Genomic DNA, 18,952 nt, shown 5'->3' on the forward strand with positions numbered 1-18,952 from the left:
CGCGCACACACACACACATATACACGCATACGCACATACATAAAAACACATACACACACACACACAGCTCGTTAACCTTTATGTGAGGTCTTTGTTGACAACGGAAGGCGGTGTTTTTTTTTAATTGCACTTCACATAAAAAGAGAGAGAGAGAGAGAGAGAGAGAGAGAGAGAGAGAGAGAGAGAGAAAAAAAAGCACTATATGGAAATCGGTGATCCTATTATGTCAGTGTCTCGAATCGTCACCGCCATCAAACGAGTGTGATTGACAGCAAATAAAAGAACCCGGACAAAAGAGACGACGGTAATGAACCTCGGGAACTCCGAAACAAAAGACCTGGAGAGATGAAAAGCAGAAACGCGGCGACGAAGAAAAATAATGAGATAAATTATTATATATATATATATATAAATAATATATATATATATATATATATATATATATATATATATATATATATATATATATATATATATATATATATATATATATATATATATTTTTTTTTTTTTTTTTTTTGAGAGAGAGAGAGAGAGAATAATGAATCAACAGCAATGCCAATCATCACGAATTGGAAATAAATCAAGACACAGCAAGTTCGGAGGATGTCATTATGTAAATTGTCTTAACGGACAATTAGGTCTGAAATGACAGGAGGAGGAGGAGGAGGAGGAGGAGGAGGAGGAGGAGGAGGAGGAGGAGGAGGAGGAGGAGGAGGAGGAGGAGGAGGAGGAGGAGGAGGAGGTGTTGGGAGGGACTTTGCATCGATTAGTGGGTTAAGAAGACATCCCAATAAAGAAGGGAAGGGCCAGAGAGAGAGAGAGGGAGCCCAAATCCCTTCTGTATATATGTGAAGGAAGAGGCTCTGAAGAAGGAGAACATCATCAACATCATCAAGGAAACGAGAGAGAGAAAGTGAGGCGGCCATTCATAAAAGAGTGCGAGAAGAGCAGAGAAAGAAATCTGAGAGTAAGGACACCGACTACCAAAGGCCACGAAACCAAATTAAATTCAAAACACAAATATGAGAAGGTGGGGACTGTCTCAACACAGCTCACTTTACTTCTTCTTCTGGGGCAAGAGAAGTTGAACCTCAGGTAACGTGTGTCACCTCACATTAAAAAAAACTGTCTGCCTCGCTTATTCTTCAATACTGAGAAAAAGATACAGAGGAGATTTCAACTTAATTATGCCCCCAAGGAGAACTAAAAGAAAAACATGAGATCAAGTTGCGCACACGTCAAAGTTCTCTTGTAAATGAAGCAGACAGAAAAGCTGGGAGCATTATGACAAAACCACAACTCGTCGGAGATTGCAAACCGAAGTTTCCATTCAGGAACAACGCACTGAGGCAAAGCAAGGTGAAGTTTGTCTGTACACAGACGAAACTCCCTTCACAAAACAGGTCTTGAAAGCAACAAGAACTTTGTGCTGTCGTTCTGCTGCTGTTATCAGGCACGGGAGGGAAATGCATTCAGATACAGATTTAATGTTAGGGGTGAAAATTTAATTCAAGAAAGTTCTGATGTCACAAGTTGAAACAATTAGACTGGATTGAATTTTGAGGTTTACACTTAACAGAAAATCATCGGGGGCGATCAAAGTAATCTAAAAAAATTTAGGTGACAACGCTGTGTTAAAACCAGAAAAAAAAACCAGGGTATTTAGGTCCTGAAAGCAATGGAATGTAAAATTTTGGCCAAAGGCCAAGAACTGGGAGCTACGAGGTCTTTCAGCGATAATAGAGAAATTAAAGGGTAAAAAGGTTTTAAAGGTGTATCAGGACGAAAACCTCACAGCTGCACTAAGAAACAATTGTCACGAGAGGGTGGAGAGTAAGATGGAAGAAAGACAGTATGAACGGAGGTACAGTAAGAGGAATGAAAGGGGGAGCAGATAGGGTCGAAGGGACGCTGCAAAGAACTTAAGTAATAATGCCTATTGCGCACCGCATGAGGTGCACTGACGGCACTAACCCCCCATAAAGGGTTCACGTACTAAAGTTGCACGCTGTCGAGCCAACCATGATATTCTCAAAATCTCTGCTTCAATTTGACTTTATTTGCAGCGAAGGGAAAGTCAATTTCTCCTAAGCATTTAAGAGTTCACTGGCTCTCAGTCTGTGGTCCTGAGATGAGGCCGCATACATTCGAATTTGTAAGTGGGCTGATTCTAAATCAATATACTTCAGACACTGTCAGGTCTCACCAAAACAATTTACAGGTTCCCCGAATCCTACTTTTTCAGGCTTCTGCCTTTGACATGACAGCATAGTGACAACTGATTAGCATTTAAATACAAATCTCTGGGTTGCTCATCATTTAGGGAAAATGAAAACGTACAAAGAGTTACTGTGCTTGCCTATAAAACTGTCATACACAATGTAATGAACACACGCACACACAAGGGAAACGATCTATCTAAAGAGAATTTCAAATATTATAAAAAAAATTACAGTATTCAATCTCCCGTCCTCTTACGAAAACATATTAAAGATGGAGGTTGGTACAAAATTTTGGCCTTTATACTGAGCTATTTATATTTACACCCTTCCCCACTGCCACACAAAAATCCCTCTCACGCTGCCAGTGAAACAGTGACTTCTGGAATACCATTTCTTTCATATATCTATTTATGGACCAAAATGCCTTTCTGTAAGCCTGAAGCCAATGGGAAAAATCAAGGAAGAGCTTATTGTCACGTATTGGGATCCAAATTGGAATATAAAATTTAGGCCAAAGGCCGCGTGCTGGGTCCTATGAGGGCATTCAGAGCTGAGAATAATGTTGAAATGATTTTCAGGACAGGGTGGAAAGTAAGGTGAAAGAATTGGAATATGAACGGATGCATGGTAAAAAGAATGGAAGGGGTTGCAGCTAGGGGCCGAAGGGACGCTGCAAAAAAAACTTTAGTAATGACAACAGTGCACCGTGTGAGGTGCACTGACAGCACTACCTCCTTACGGGTGCTGTCACGTATTAAACTGAAATAGGCCTTCTGACAAAGCTGCGTTTATATAAAAGGGGAATACATTCAGAGAGAAGGCATTAACTCTTACCTTTGATTTGAAGACTGTCCGTCATTCTGGCCATCTGCAACGAAAGGAAAACATTGAAATTGTTGTACATTTTTTTCATTAAAAAATTATCCTAATAATTCAAGTGGCTATAAGCTAGATTTTCAACGTAGTTCCGCTTCACCCAAGGGTAACTGTAAATGTAAATGTATGGGAAAGAGCCTCCTATTTCTCTCTATTATTTTTCTAAACTTTTGTCCTTAATTCAGATGATAAAATGAAGCACATTTCGAAGGTCAATGGAATGTAAGGTGTTGCTGTTTAGATGATGATGATGATGATGATGATAATGTGGTGTATATGAGAGAGAGAGAGAGAGAGAGAGAGAGAGAGAGAGAGAGAGAGAGAGAGAGAGAGAGAGAAGCGTATAATTATGATGGATGACAGAGGGAATGGGAGGGTGGGGGTTTGGGGTGTCTCGAGTTTCATGCTCTGAGAGGAGACTAGGTGGCAGCCAGGTAGCCGAGTGTTTCATACAATGACCTTTCTTGCGTTTCACTGACATTAATTTTACAAATCATCTACAACTTCCCCACGTACCACAATATTGACAAAAAAAAAAAAAAAAATCCAGCACCTGTTTTCTTTAACTTCTAAAATACGCCGTGAAAAAAAAAAAAAAAGACATTAAAAGCTAAAATATAAAAAAAAAATTTAATTATCATGAACATGGCAGAGCGAACCGCAGATTTATAATAGCCAGGAATAAAATTACTTTTTTTTATTTATTTATCTATTTATTTATTAATTTATTTCCTTTTCTTTTCTAATAACTGATTTCTTCCTTCTGTACTTCCTATCCTTCCGTCATTCCTTTCAAATGAACACCATAGCCATTGCAAGCTTGCATTTAAAGTTAATGGTTTCCCCAAGGCTTGTTACTAGCATAGGGAGTATTTTCTGAATAATAATAATAATAATAATAATAATAATAATAATAATAATAATAATAATAATAATAATAAGAATTCTACCCTTTGCTATTCTATGTCAATCTCTGCAGATGGATTGAATTACTGTAAGTACTACCAATAGAACCCCTACACGGGCTTGAGTATTCCGAAAATAAATGTACTTTCTCTTTCAACATTATGCTATTTCACTGAAATATTTCCTACAATTTCCACTATGCTTACAAAAATTAATAAATACTAAACGCAAAAAAAATGAAATTCTAAAATAACACGAAGTATTACATCCAATCATTTGCATAATCAACAAGTAAAAAATGCGCCGGTTTTCTGTACAGCCTACAATCAAGGCCGCCGAAAATAGATCTATCTTTCGGTGGTCTCGGTATAATGCTGCATGAGCCGCGTCCCGTGCAACTCTCAGCGGGCCGTGATGGCCTGTGTTTTTGCGGTGCCGGAGGCACGATCATGGCTAAATTTAACCTTAAATAAAATAAAAACTACTGAGAACAGAGGGCTGCAATTTGGTATGTTTGATGATTGGAAGGTGGATGATCAACATAATAATTTGCAGCCCTCTAGCTTCAGTAGTTTTTAAGATCTGAGGGCGGACAAAAAAAAGTGCGAACAGAATAAAGTGCGGACGGGCAGACAAAGACGACACAATAGTTTTCTTTTACAGAAAACTAAAAACGGGGAATTGAACTTATCCGAAATATTTTCCTACAGACATCATTACCTACTGTACATGCAAAATTACCATTGAAAATAATAAATTTATTAAGAAACTCAAGCATATAATGAGAGAAAGCTGATCCAAATCCAAACAATCTCACATGAGCTAGTACCATCAATTATAGTACCACGGGCACGGAACAAATTCGTACCTCTGACACTGAACAGAGTTCTGCCCTAAAATGGAAAAGTGCAGTATCTGCAAAATTTTCGAAATTGAGATATGTCACCAACTGGGCTCGCGAAACACTAATACACAAGTTACTGCCGTTTCAGAATGATTCTTCTTCAATGCTTTCCACGAGTATTTTGGGGGTCCCATTTGCAGTATCTGCAAAATCAGTAGTAAGGCAAGGGAGTATCTAACATTTTTCTCACTTTTGTATGTTCGCAGATATTGCAGTCTTCCATTTTAGGGCAGAGTTATGCCCCTGACACACCAACACTCGTTCATCAAGCTTGGTGGGGGGGAGGGGGGCTTTCACCCATAATTCCAAAGTTAAAAGCTGAAGTCAAGAGAATGGGTTTGGGCTGCCTGTCATGCAGACATTCGATTATTATTAATATCTAATACTGGCGGATTTCACAAAGGGACTGAAGATTTATGAACAGCGTCCACGGAAAGATGACATTACCACCAACTACAGAGCCCAGTTCTAATCAAGATAATTAATTATTAGCGTCCTTTGCATGCTGATTATCATAATAGTGGTGGCGATGATGATGATGATGATGATAATGATGATGATGATGATGATGATGGTGGTGATGATGATGGTGATGACGATGATGATGAACACTGAAATATGACATAACAAATTATCAAAAGCTTCCCAGCATTACTGAAACAAGTTACATCTCGGGTTTGCAATAAAATACAGATGTTACCGTTAATTGCAATAAAATATATGGTAGATACTACCCTTAATTGCAATATATACAGTATATACAGTATATATTACCGTTAATTGAAATAAAATACAGATATTACCGTTAATTGCAATAAAATACAGATCTTACCGTTAAGTGCAATAAAATGCAGATATTACCGTTAATTGTAATAAAATATAGATATTACCATTAACTGAAATAAAATAAACATATTACCATTAATTGCAATAAAATAAAACTATTACCGTTAATTACAATAAAATATAGATATTACCGTTAACTGCAACAAAATACAGATATTACCATTAATTGTAATAATATACAATTACCATTAATTGCAGTAAAATACAATTACCATTAATTGCAATAAAATTAAGATATTACCGTTAACTGCAATAAAATATAGACATTACCATTAATTGCAATAAAATATAGATATTACCGTTAATTGCAATAAAACATAGACATTACCGTTAATTGCAATAAAATATAGATATTACCGTTAATTGCAATAAAATACAAATATTACCATTAATTGCAATAAAATATAGATATTACCGTTAATTGTAATAAAATATAGATATTACCGTTAATTGCAATAAAATACAAATATTACCATTAATTGCAATAAAATATAGATATTACCATTAATTGCAATAAAATATAGATATTACTGTTAATTGCAATAAAATACAGATATTACCGTTAATTGCAATAAAATACCGATATTGCTATTAATTGCAATAAAATATGGACATTACCATTAATTGCAATAAAATATAGATATTACCATTAATTGCAATAAAATAAAACTATTACCGTTAATTACAATAAAATATAGATATTACCGTTAACTGCAAAAAAAATACAGATATTACCATTAATTGTAATAATATACAATTACCATTAATTGCAGTAAAATACAATTAAAATTGCAATAAAATTAAGATATTACCGTTAACTGCAATAAAATATAAAATACCATTAATTGCAATAAAATATAGATATTACCGTTAATTGCAATAAAATACAAATATTACCATTAATTGCAATAAAATATAGATATTACCATTAATTGCAATAAAATATAGATATTACTGTTAATTGCAATAAAATACAGATATTACCGTTAATTGCAATAAAATACCGATATTGCTATTAATTGCAATAAAATATGGACATTACCATTAATTGCAATAAAATATAGATATTACCGTTAACTGCAATAAAATACATGTTAGTTACTTGAAATAAAATATAGATATTACGGTTAACTGAAATCAAATACAGATATTACCATTAATTGCAATAAAGTACAGATATTACCATTAATCGCAATAAAACATAGATAGGCTACTGTTAATTGCAATAAAATACAGGTATTACAGTGAGTTGCAATAAAACACAGACATTACCGTTAGTTGCAATAAAACACAGATATTACCGTTAATTGCAATAGAATATAGATATTACCGTTAGTTGCAATAAAGTACACATATTACCGTTAGTTGCAACAGCATGCATATATTACCGTTAATACAACAAAATACAGATACTACCGTTTATCGCACTAACCGAATCATGACTGCGCGAGATTATAAATTTAGCCAAGCTTAAAGAAAACGTTCACTGGTCTACCGTCTGGAAATCTGAGCACGGCAGAAGTGCACACAAGGTCAGGTCGGGTCAGGGCAAAGCATCTGATTCTCCGGATACAGTCAGACGTTTTCCCTACAATGAATAGATGTTCTGCAGTTTTAGTGTTCTGCAAAAGATAACTATTGTGCCGGCTTTGTCTGTACGTCCGCACTTTATTCTGTTCGTCCTCAGATCTTAAAAACTACTGGGGCTAGAGGGCTGCAAAATGGTATGTTTGATCATCCACCCTACAATCATCAAACATACCAAATTGCAGCCCTTTAGCCTGGGCAGTTTTTATTTTATTAAAGGTTATTAAAGTTAGCCATAACCGTGCTTCTTGCAACGATATAAGATAGGCCACCACCGGGCCGTGGTTAAAGTTTCGTTGGCCGCGGCTCATAGCGCATTATACCGAGACCACCGAAAGATAGATATATTTTCAGTGGCCTCGATTATACAATGTAGCGGCTGTACAGAAAACTCGACTGGGCCGAAGAAACTTCGACGCATTTTCTACTTTTTTTTTTTTTAAATTTAAATATCATCTCTTCATCTGGTGTTAGAATTTGTCCAGTGGGTGTCTGCAGTCAAGGCGAAAGAAAAAGAAAATAACCCGAAAGCTATTATCAAACGTCAATACGCGCGCACAAAAAGCTAGCAATTAAAAACAGTACCCTCTCTCCGACCTGTCTGCTTTCATCCACGAGGAGAGAGAGAGAGAGAGAGAGAGAGAGAGAGAGAGAGAGAGAACCTCTCGCTTCTGAACTGCACCCGTGAGGCTTTCTTGAAAGAAATGAAGAGAGAAGAAAAAAAAAAGAAAGAAAAAGCACATAAGAGAAGTGACGCAAGACACCTAGTGAATAATTCTACGCCCTGCCTTGCGCTCAGACTGCGTACAATACATACATGGCGTTTGAGCTTCCTTCAACCGTATGTTTGTGTGCGAGTACTGTCTGTGTCTATGTGTTTGTGTCTGTGGTGGCTGTGCGTGTGTCTGAGCACAGACAGGCCACAGGTAAATACATTTGCAGAGGAGAGAGAACAGAACGTGTCAAAAGCGGAGATGGTGGAGACTAGGCATAGCAAAGGGAGCAGAAAATGAGACTGGGAAGGAAGGACGAGAGAGAGAGAGAGAGAGAGTAATGGAAGAGGAACGAGGAGGAGAAGGAAAGAGAAAAAAAGTAAGAGAGAGATAGACAGAGAGAGAGAAAAATAATGGAGGAGGAGGAGGAGGAGGAGAAGAATATTCTTGCGTTTCGCACTCAGCCAGTGATCAATAACACAGCCCTCCACTACGACCAACATCCGCTAGGCTGCCCGGGGCTCGTACCTCTTCCACCCACCTTCCATACCCCCGGTACAGCGAGTCCTATACACCGCCCCCCCTCAAAATGCCTCGACTCTGTCATAACACCACTGTACCCCATTCAGTTACAATTAGTCTCATTAATAAGGGAAGACTTCAAATGTCCATTTCATTGTAGCTAAAAAAAAAGTTAAGTATATCTTAGTTTTACCAGACCATTGAGCTGATTAACAGCTCTCCTAGGGCTGGCCCGAAGGATTAGACTTATTTTATTTGGCTAAGAACCAATTGGTTACTTAGCAAAGGGACCTACAGTTTATTGTGGAATCGGAACCACATTATAACGAGAAATGAATTTCTATCACCAGAAATAAATTCCTCTTCATCAGCCGGCCGCGGGAATTGAACTCCGGCCCATCGAGTGACAGTCTGAAGCTCAACTGAGTCGGCCAACAAAGGGCTATTTCATTGTAGCACAAAACGATTATATTAGGACGGGAAGACTTCAAATGCCCATTTCATTGTAGCACGAAACGATTGTGTTAATACGGGAAGACTTCAAATGCCAACTTCATTGTAGCACGAAAAGATAGTATTAATACGGGAAGGCTCCAAATACCCACTTCATTGTAGCACGAAACGACTATATTAACATGGGAAGACTTCAAATGCCCACTTCCCTGAAGCACGAAACGATTATATTGGTACGGGAAGACGTCAAAGGCTCACTTCATTGTAGCACGAAACGATAATATTGGTACAGGAAGACTTCAAATCCCCACTTCATTGTAGCACGAAACGATATTAATGCGGGAAGACTTCAAATACCCATTTCATTGCAGCGCGAAACGATAATATTGGTACGGGAAGACTTCAAATGCCCATTTAACTGTAGCACGAAACGATTGTGTTAATACGGGAAGACTTCAAATGCCCATTTCATTGTAGCACGAAACGATTGTGTTAATACGGGAAGACTTCAAATGCCCATTTCATTGTAGCACGAAACGATTGTGTTAATACGGGAAGACTTCAAATGCCCATTTCATTGTAGCGAGATATTATCTCTGCAAACTTCTTAGATCAGTCGCGACTATAGACACTCCCAAGAAAACATTATTGATGAAATATAATTCTTAAAATCAATGTTTCCCTTACACACACTTTTTATATGGGCGTGGGCGTGCATGCGCTCGTGGGGTGGCAGCAGGGAATGGCGCTAAGTGACTCGTTCCAATTTATTTGCACAGGTAACACCGTCAGCCTCACATATCGGAGTAAAAGCATTTATACACGTATATATACATACATGCATGCATGCTTAAACGCGTGTGCACAAACATACAAAAACACACAACTGTATATGTATATATATATATATATATATATATATATATATATATATATATATATATATATATATATATATATATATAATAAATGCAGTATATACAATATATATATATTTTTTTCTGAAAGCCCTAGTTAAATGTTACCCAAACTCACAGCTCCCATGTGGCACCAAAGTAAACGAATACAAATCACATCTCTTTTAACCAATTAAAGCGTAATGGAAAGGGCAAGGAAACCATTTTATTTTCCGTCAACTGGCAAAATGTGATACAGAGTTGAGTGAATATTTTCCAAAACAAACGCGCGCTACAGGTGTACAGCGAGAGTGCGTCACTGCTTGTGTTTATTTGTTTATTAAACACACGCACACATTATACATATTATATATGTATATATATATATATGAATATATATATATATATATATATTATATTATATATATACATATATATATATATATTATATTCATAATACATATATATATATATATATATATATATATATATATATATATATATATATATATATATATATATATATATATGTAGAAATAATAAAAAAATCACGTGTGGAACAGAAATAAATTTCTGACTCGCATCAGTCTCGAACCCAGGTCTTTCAATTGAAAGGCCTGGGTTGATCCTGATGTGAGTCAGAAAATTATATACTAGTGGGCAGCGTCCCTGCCTTTAAATTGAAAGACCTGGGTTCGATCCTGATGTGAGTGAAATTTATATATATATATATATATATATATATATATATATATATATATATATATATATATATATATATATATATATATATATATATATATATATATATATATATATATATATATATATATATATATATATATATATATATAAATTATATATATAAGCCCTGCGCAAGATTCGAACCTCTGACCTTTGGTTCTGACACAGCAATAAGTGATTTATCCACTCCGCCATCTAGAGACGTACAAGTTACTTTCGATTCTGCTGCATGTAATTTCAGCTGAATTCAGATTCAGCGCTTGGAATAGAAATCTACCCATCTCCATCTCGACATCTGAGTGTCATTTGTAACACGTGGAAATTCATAACAGTTTTGTCACTAATTGACACATAACTCCTTTTAAACTCTTGATACATAGAACCGCAAACCCCCTTAATATTCACTTTCACCCCCCATTGGGAATAGCTTGCATCTACGGGATTTATAAATATCGAGCTTGATAGTGCGTGCTACGCTGAGCTGGAACCAGGCACTGCCCTCCCATTCCCCCCGTATCCTACCCCCAGCCGGGGCGGACAAACAGGTTTGCAGGAGAAGGGTAGATGTGTCAGGTCTCCCTTACCCACTCCCGATACTCTACCTACCCCGCTCCCACCCGGGGCGGCCAAACAGGTCTGCAGGAGGAGGGTGTATGTGTCATGTCTCCCTTACCCACTCCCGATACTCTGCCTACCCCGCTCCCACCCGGGGGCCGAAAAACAAGAAAGATCCATTCGGATTTTATTATAAGATTTTATTCAGCAAATCCTCTCCTTTCAAAGCAAGTAAATACTACTGTATAACCTCTCCGAATACCTGAGAATTGATCGGCAAAATGTTATACTACAATCCGTGAGGATCTTTGACCGTTTTTTGCCAATTCCAGGCTGAAAGCAGAAAAAAAAATCCAATTTTTGCCGTTTTTGCTTAAATTTGGCAATTTCTGGTCGAAAATTCTCCAAATCGACCAGTTTTTGCCGCTTTTGCTTAATTTGGCAATTTCAGGTGGAAAATTCACCAAATTTCAGCTGGAAAGCAGCATGGAAACAAATCCAACTTTAGCCGCTTTTGCCGAAATTTGGCAATTTCGGGGCAAAATGGGCCAAATTTGACAGTTTTTGCCAATTTCAGCTTGAAAGCAGCAAAAAACGAAAAAAATAAATTGCTAAAGTTTGGCCGGCTTTGCCGATTTTTGGTAATTACAGGCCGGAATTGGTCAAAGTCAAACAATTTTGACCATTTTACAACCCATGATTCTGAAGTGAAGATTAGGGCTCAACTTACGCAGAAAGCTTTGATTACAATGACATGAATAGGCCTACTAAAGAAAGGAATCGTCCTGGAAACCTTAGTACTTACGTATTCTGAGTTTCTTCTTTCTTCCAGAATCGACGAATTCTCCAGGCCAATGAACAAGGTGGAAATAAGTTCATAAGTCAATAAATAAATAAATGTTATGACGAAAGCTAGAGAGGTAAAATTTACTTGCTAACAAAAAGTGTATTAACACTAAGAATAAAAAGTTACTGCTTTGCAGGAGTGAATATAAGTACTGAGAATAATTGCATCGGGAAATAAAAGTTCCCAACAGACTTTGGTATGCAGCAACAAATAAAAACTGTCCTTTACATAACAAAAACACATTTTCAGGAGAGAGAGAGAGAGAGAGAGAGAGAGAGAGAGAGAGAGAGAGAGAGAGAGAGAGAGAGAGAGAGAGAGAGAGAGGTTAACACAGCAGAAACAATGCCATAAATACTACTTCAATAAACCTACACCATGACCGACATCAAAGATCAGCCCTGCAAAAAGTTGATTTCATTCCTTTAAACATTAGTTACTTCCCCATCCTCCAACAGCAATCCTAAAAGGGTAGGATGAACTGAAGCCCAACATTCAGAGGCAAAATTGCATGTCCAGAGACCCTTCCCCCAAAACAAAACCCACCCCCAAAACCAAAGGATCCTCAGGCACAACCCAACAAGCCTGGCAGTAAAAATGCAACGCCAGGTGGGGTCAGACAAGGAGGAACAACCACAACATAAAAAAGAAAGACAACAACAAAAAAATGAACAGCAAAACAACAACAACATAGCTTGCGGTGGAAGGAGAAGAGGAGGAGCAGGAGGAGGATGTAGTCTTTAAAGAGGGATGAACGATAACGGCCACAAGTCCAAGACGATAACGGGGACATGAGGCAACAGGTGATAAAAATAACCAGGGATATGTTATTCTTCACTCTCTCAGGTATATGTTATCCTTCTTTCTCTCAGGTACATGTTATCCTTCTTTCTCTCAGGTACATGTTATCCTTCTTTCTCTCAGGCATATGTTATCCTTCTTTCTCTCAGGTACATGTTATCCTTCTTTCTCTCAGGCATATGTTATCCTTCTTTCTCTCAGGTACATGTTATCCTTCTTTCTCTCAGGCATATGTTATCCTTCTTTCTCTCAGGCTCATGTTATCCTTCTTTCTCTCAGGTACATGTTATCCTTCTTTCTCTCAGGCATATGTTATCCTTCTTTCTCTCAGGCTCATGCTATTCTTCATTCTCTCAGGCTCATGTTATCCTTCATTCTCTCAGGCATGTGTTATCCAACTTTCTCTCAGGTATATGTTATCCTTCTTTCTCTCAGGCCTATGGTAACCTTCTTTCTCTCAAGCATATGTTATCCTTCATTCTCTCAGGTATATGTTATCCTTCTTTCTCTCAGGCCTATGGTAACCTTCTTTCTCTCAAGCATATGTTATCCTTCATTCTCTCAGGTATATGTTATCCATCTTTCTCTCAGCCGTATGTTATCCTTCTTTCTCTCAGGCATATGTTATCCTTCATTCTCTCAGGTATATGTTATCCCATCTTTCTCTCAGGTGTATGTTATCCTTCTTTCTCTCAGGCTTATGTTATCCTTCTTTCTCTCAGGCTCATGCTATCCTTTATTCTCTCCGGCATATGTTATCCTTTTTTCTCTCACGCTTATGTTATCCTTCTTTCTCTCAGGCTCATGTTATCCTTTATTCTCTCAGGCATATGTTGTCCTTTCTTCTCTCATGCTTATATTATCCAAATTTCTCTCAGGTATATGTTATCCTTTTTTCTCTCAGGCTTATGTTATCCTTTATTCTCTCAGGCATAAGTTATCCTTTTTTCCCTCAGGCTTATGTTATCCATCTTTCTCTCAGGTTATGTTATCCTCCATTCTCTCAGGCATATGTTATCCTTCTTTCTCTCAGGCATACGTTATCCTTCTTTCTCTAGCGATGCATCTTTGCGTCCGTGCTGCATTCGCTTTGCTCGCCTGCACGTCAATCAAATGGCAGTGCCAATAATTCAATTACCCAGCGAGGGCCTTGATCAGATTGGCATGGAATGAAGAAGAAATTGGAAACTTAATATAATGGGAACACAAGGCCTTCGTTCATCGCGTTAAAGGATACTTAGACAGAGACACATATTCTTAAGTCTAGTAAGCGAGAGCTATGCTTCACACGGAGCACGGCCTAAATAAAATAAAAAAATAAAACACACAAATTCTAAATCCGTTCAGCAAAGTAGCCTAACCTTGCAAAGCAAAACAAGCGTAATATAACCGACCGAAAAAGGGACGTAAATTCTCAAAAACACTCGGGGAAACAAACATTCACATAAAATATTCGGGGGTAATTACTGTAATGGAAGGTCTCACTAATTGGGCTTCATTATGATGTACTGACAAGGCAGATGGTTATACTGCTATTTAATATGTTGCCGCCAGCCCGTGCCTGAAGAATCACAAGGACACAAATCGCACGCAATATGACACAGTGTAAAGACCAGGTATTCAAGACAACTAAGCGCTTAACGCAAGAATAAGTCACGTGAATGTAATGGAATGCAATAAAAATTTAGGCAAAGGCACAAGCACTGGGACGTAGGGATCACTCAGCAGTGAAACGGGAAACTGAGGATAACAGGTTTTAAAGCTTTAATGGAAAGAGAACCTCGCAGTTACGATTTGAACCAATTTTTAAGAGACCGTGGAAAGGAAGATGGCAGAAAATACGAACGGAGGTACAGTAAAGGGGATGAAAGGGGATGCAGCTATTGGCCACAGGGACGCTGCAAAGAACCTTAAGTGATGCCCACAATGAACCGAATGAGGTGCACTGACGGCACAACCCCCCCCCCCACGGGGAACAGGCCATGCGAAGAATATTCACACGGGAAAAACCAGCCGTACTGACTATACACATGCCAAAAATCAATTTCCACCAAGCGCCCAACACAAAGAAATCAAATCAATTTGCAATGAATATAGAATTTACACATCCGCTAAACTCCATTAACCGAATACTATGACGGAATCCAATTTCCAGTTGAGCCCCATGCCAGAAAGAGAACTGACTTTATTTCAAAACTTATTTGCCATCGCTTAAAAATTAATTGTGTTGTATTCAAACTGGGTCAAAACCAATTGCATGTCAATATATATATACCTTACTGGGCTACATGCAACCTTTCGCTAACAGAAAATAAAAGATTATAATCACGAGATTTCTCCTCTCTTGCTATGAATATTACACTGTGGTTGAAGGATATACGTGTAATAAAATAATTAACTGATGTCTTTTGAAGACAGTAAATCCAATTAACAGAAATTATATGGAAGACATAAACATTTTTAATTGCTAAAACACGGATAGTCCCTTAACAGTTTTTCCTGTCTGCTGAAGACCTCGCAATGTCAGAAAATATTCATTTAAAATCATCCCTATAGATTTATAGCAAATTGCTACGCTATATATTTACAGTATATCCAGATTAATATCGACGCAGCACGCCCATGACTTACTGGATATGATCGCATATAGAGCAAAAGTAATATATACAACAGTTCATTGTTACACATAAATGTTCAAACAAACAAACGACAAAGCATACCCTCCTTTTAATTCAAGCTATGGGCGCAATGAAATTCTTCATCGACCAAATGCTTGTAAAATGCAACGAGGAAGAAGCAGGCAAGTGATGGATGAAAATCATACGATTAAAACATTATCCCGGCGAGGGGAAACAGTGTGAAAAAAGTAAGATGCAATAATTAAAAGGGGGAAATATGCTATGGTGTAAAACTTGGGAAGCAGTTGGATAATGAACGAAGGGGGATGGTTACCCCAAAATCATGTAGCTGAAGAGATTCGAGTTAACTTTAATTTCATCAGAGTATATGATATGAGTATATGAGTACAGTATATATTTTTATCATTATTCAGAAGATGGACCTTATTCATACGGAACAAGATCATCGAGGCCACTGGCTTGAAATTCAAGCTTCCAGAGAATAAGGTGTTCATTCGAAAGAAGTAACAGAAGGTAAAGGGAAATACAGAAAGAGCAGAGCATTTATTGGAAAAACAGATAAATTAAGAAATAAATAAATAAAATAAAAATGTAAGGAACTTATCAAAATACAAGGAGAATTATATGAGGGGATGCATTGCATCTTCGCTTAAACTTACGTGTGTGTGTGTGTGTGTGTGTGTGTGTGTGTATACACACACATGCATACATACAAATCTATTGCATGGCATTAATGTATTTACAGAATTTAATAAGTCATACAGAATATCGTATGCAACCTTATTGAAAACATCTCACTGTGTTTATATAATCGCAGGCAGCACGCAATAATAATAATAATAATAATAATAATAATAATAATAATAATAATAATAATAAATGAAGGAAAAAGGCCTCTCTTAAACAGGTCTTATTGAAAAGGATGGCTGTATAAGATAAATTCGCATAATGCAGCCATCCTTTTCAATAATAATAATATAATAATAATAATAATAATAATAATAATAATAGTAGTAGTAGTAGTAGTAGTAGTAGTAGTAGTAGTAGTAGTAGTAAAAACTGCTAGCCAGCGCACAGCAAAACAAACACAGACTGTCCGTCTTCCCCGGTTTCCAAGGGAGCCATTTATCTTGATGCCAGTCTGCCAAACCCCGATGCCATCACGCGAGATAAATGTCACAAATTATTTGGTGTTAAGCACGTAGTTAATAAGAGGAAGTAACGACGGGCGGGGGAGGATGGGGGTGGAGAAGATTAAGGGGGAGGGGTGGAGATGGAGGCACAGGACACCTGTAGCGATGAATGGGCTCAATCGCGGCAAATGGGCCATGGCTAATGGGAGGCCATTACGACCAACGAATAGGCTGATTCTCTCTCTCTCTCTCTCTCTCTCTCTCTCTCTCTCTCTCTCTCTCTCTCTCTCTCTTCCAAGGACGAAGCTTACTGCAACCAGTCTACAGGACGCAGACAGAAATAACTGCTACGTATGCCACACTAAATCCGTGGAATCGATTTCACTGAACCTTCAGGATTGCCCAGAAGAAAAACAAAGTCTCTTATTATCAGGCGAATTTTATATCTACATTTAATATCATTAATTATAAAGTACACTTCCTTAGTATTTAAAGCCTCATTGTGAAAATATTGCAAACATAAATATCAAATGGTCAATATTGCTGGTAATATCGACATTCTATAACTAACGACGGCGTAAGGAGCCTTTCTTGCAATAACAGTATAATAGTGAATGCGATTGGGATAATACCAATCACATGAAAAGGAACACATTACACACATCTCTCTCTCTCTCTCTCTCTCTCTCTCTCTCTCTCTCTCTATATATATATATATATATATATATATATATATATATATATATATATATGTATATCGATCTATACATACACATACACACATACTGCATGTACACAGATACATACATACTACAATCCCAACATAAGGATTAACCTATTCTCTTAAACTCAACGCCATGTGTGACGCCACTGTATGAAAAAAAAATACATTAATCAATCAGACCGACCTCCCACAATTCAAGCTGCTACCTCTGACATCCAATCAATCCCAACTCTTTAATCTTATTTCTTCCGGTATTCCTTACGAAACAGGAAGGATGAGGATACGAGCCTTTAATATGTGGGGCAGACAAAGAGGACCAGCCTATATAGGATTGGGAGACGATCACCCTTTTAGGATTGGGAGAGGGCCATCCTATCTAGTATTGGTAGAGGACCATCCTATCTAGGATTGGTAGAGGACCACCCTATCTAGGAATGACAGAGGACCATCCTATGCAGGATTGGGAGGGAACCATCCTATACAGGATTGGGAGGGGACCATCCTATCTAGGATTGAGAGAGGTCCACCCTATAAAGGATTGGGAGGGGACCATCCTACAAAGGATTGGGAGGGGACCATCCTACATAGAACGGGGGGAGGACCATCCTATACAGGAGTGAGAGAAGACCATAATATATAGGACTGAGAGAGGATATGTGAGAAGTTCACCCTTAGCATGATGCCTTAAGGAGTAACAGATTAAAAAAGGGTATGTAAATGGCACATGGGTATATGCACAGCATGCATTGTAAAAATACAGAGGCATACACACACACACACACATACACACACACACACACACACACACACACACACACACACACACACACACACACACACATATATATATATATATATATATATATATATATATATATATATATATATATATATACCTGAGACTACAAACCCGAGAGAGAGAGAGCGAGAGAGAGAGAACGCTGCTGCTAGGATATTAATTACAAAATAAAAAAGTTCTGTAAACCCCTACCTCTTCAATCCAGAGTATAGGGAAAAGGGCTAATAAAAAAGATGAAAGGAAAGAAGCCTCTTCTCTCTCTCTCTCTCTCTCTCTCTCTCTCTCTCTCTCTCTCTCTCTCTCTCTCTCTCTCTCGATCCCGTTCCCCCTCCAAAGGAATGACCTGAATTTACCATATCACAGCAAAAGTTTTAAACGAGGGGCATATGAGCAAAAGGGAGAGGAGGAGGAGGAGGAGGAGGAGGAGGAGGAGGAGGAGGAGGAGGAGGAGGAGGAGGAGGAGGAGGAGGAGGAGGGGGAGGAGGAGGGCTTGTTCCCGTGTTTACCTGAGGGAAACCGACTAAGGAAAAGTTAACTGAAATCTGTTAAAACTTTTCCCCCCCGTTAGATATATTATAAGGGGAGCGCCTCTCCCTCTAAACCGTCCCATCGGAACTTGTGTGATGGCGAGGACTAACGGAAGTCAATATTTCTATTTATCTATTTATTCATCCATCTATTTTTACGTGATGTACAAAATGAGAGGCGCAAGGTTACCCAAAATCTGCCAGGACCTTCAGGGACACATCTTCCACTGTAATTTCTTTGTGCCTTACCCCTTCGTG

General features: G+C 37.8%; 1 protein-coding gene across 3 annotated transcripts in view; it reads right to left on the reverse strand.

The window, feature by feature from the left end:
• Positions 1 to 18,952, reverse strand: part of LOC136843436 (neuronal calcium sensor 2) — a 988,260-nt gene that overhangs the window by 525,613 nt on the left and 443,695 nt on the right. For all 3 annotated transcript variants that reach the window (XM_067111914.1, XM_067111913.1, XM_067111915.1), the window contains exon 3: positions 3,060 to 3,093. The gene's annotated coding sequence lies outside the window, so the exon portion shown is untranslated. The remainder of the gene's footprint in view (positions 1 to 3,059; positions 3,094 to 18,952) is intronic.

This window comes from Macrobrachium rosenbergii, chromosome 11 (assembly GCF_040412425.1).
Source record: "Macrobrachium rosenbergii isolate ZJJX-2024 chromosome 11, ASM4041242v1, whole genome shotgun sequence".
In the NCBI taxonomy this organism is placed as follows: Eukaryota; Metazoa; Arthropoda; class Malacostraca; order Decapoda; family Palaemonidae; genus Macrobrachium; species Macrobrachium rosenbergii.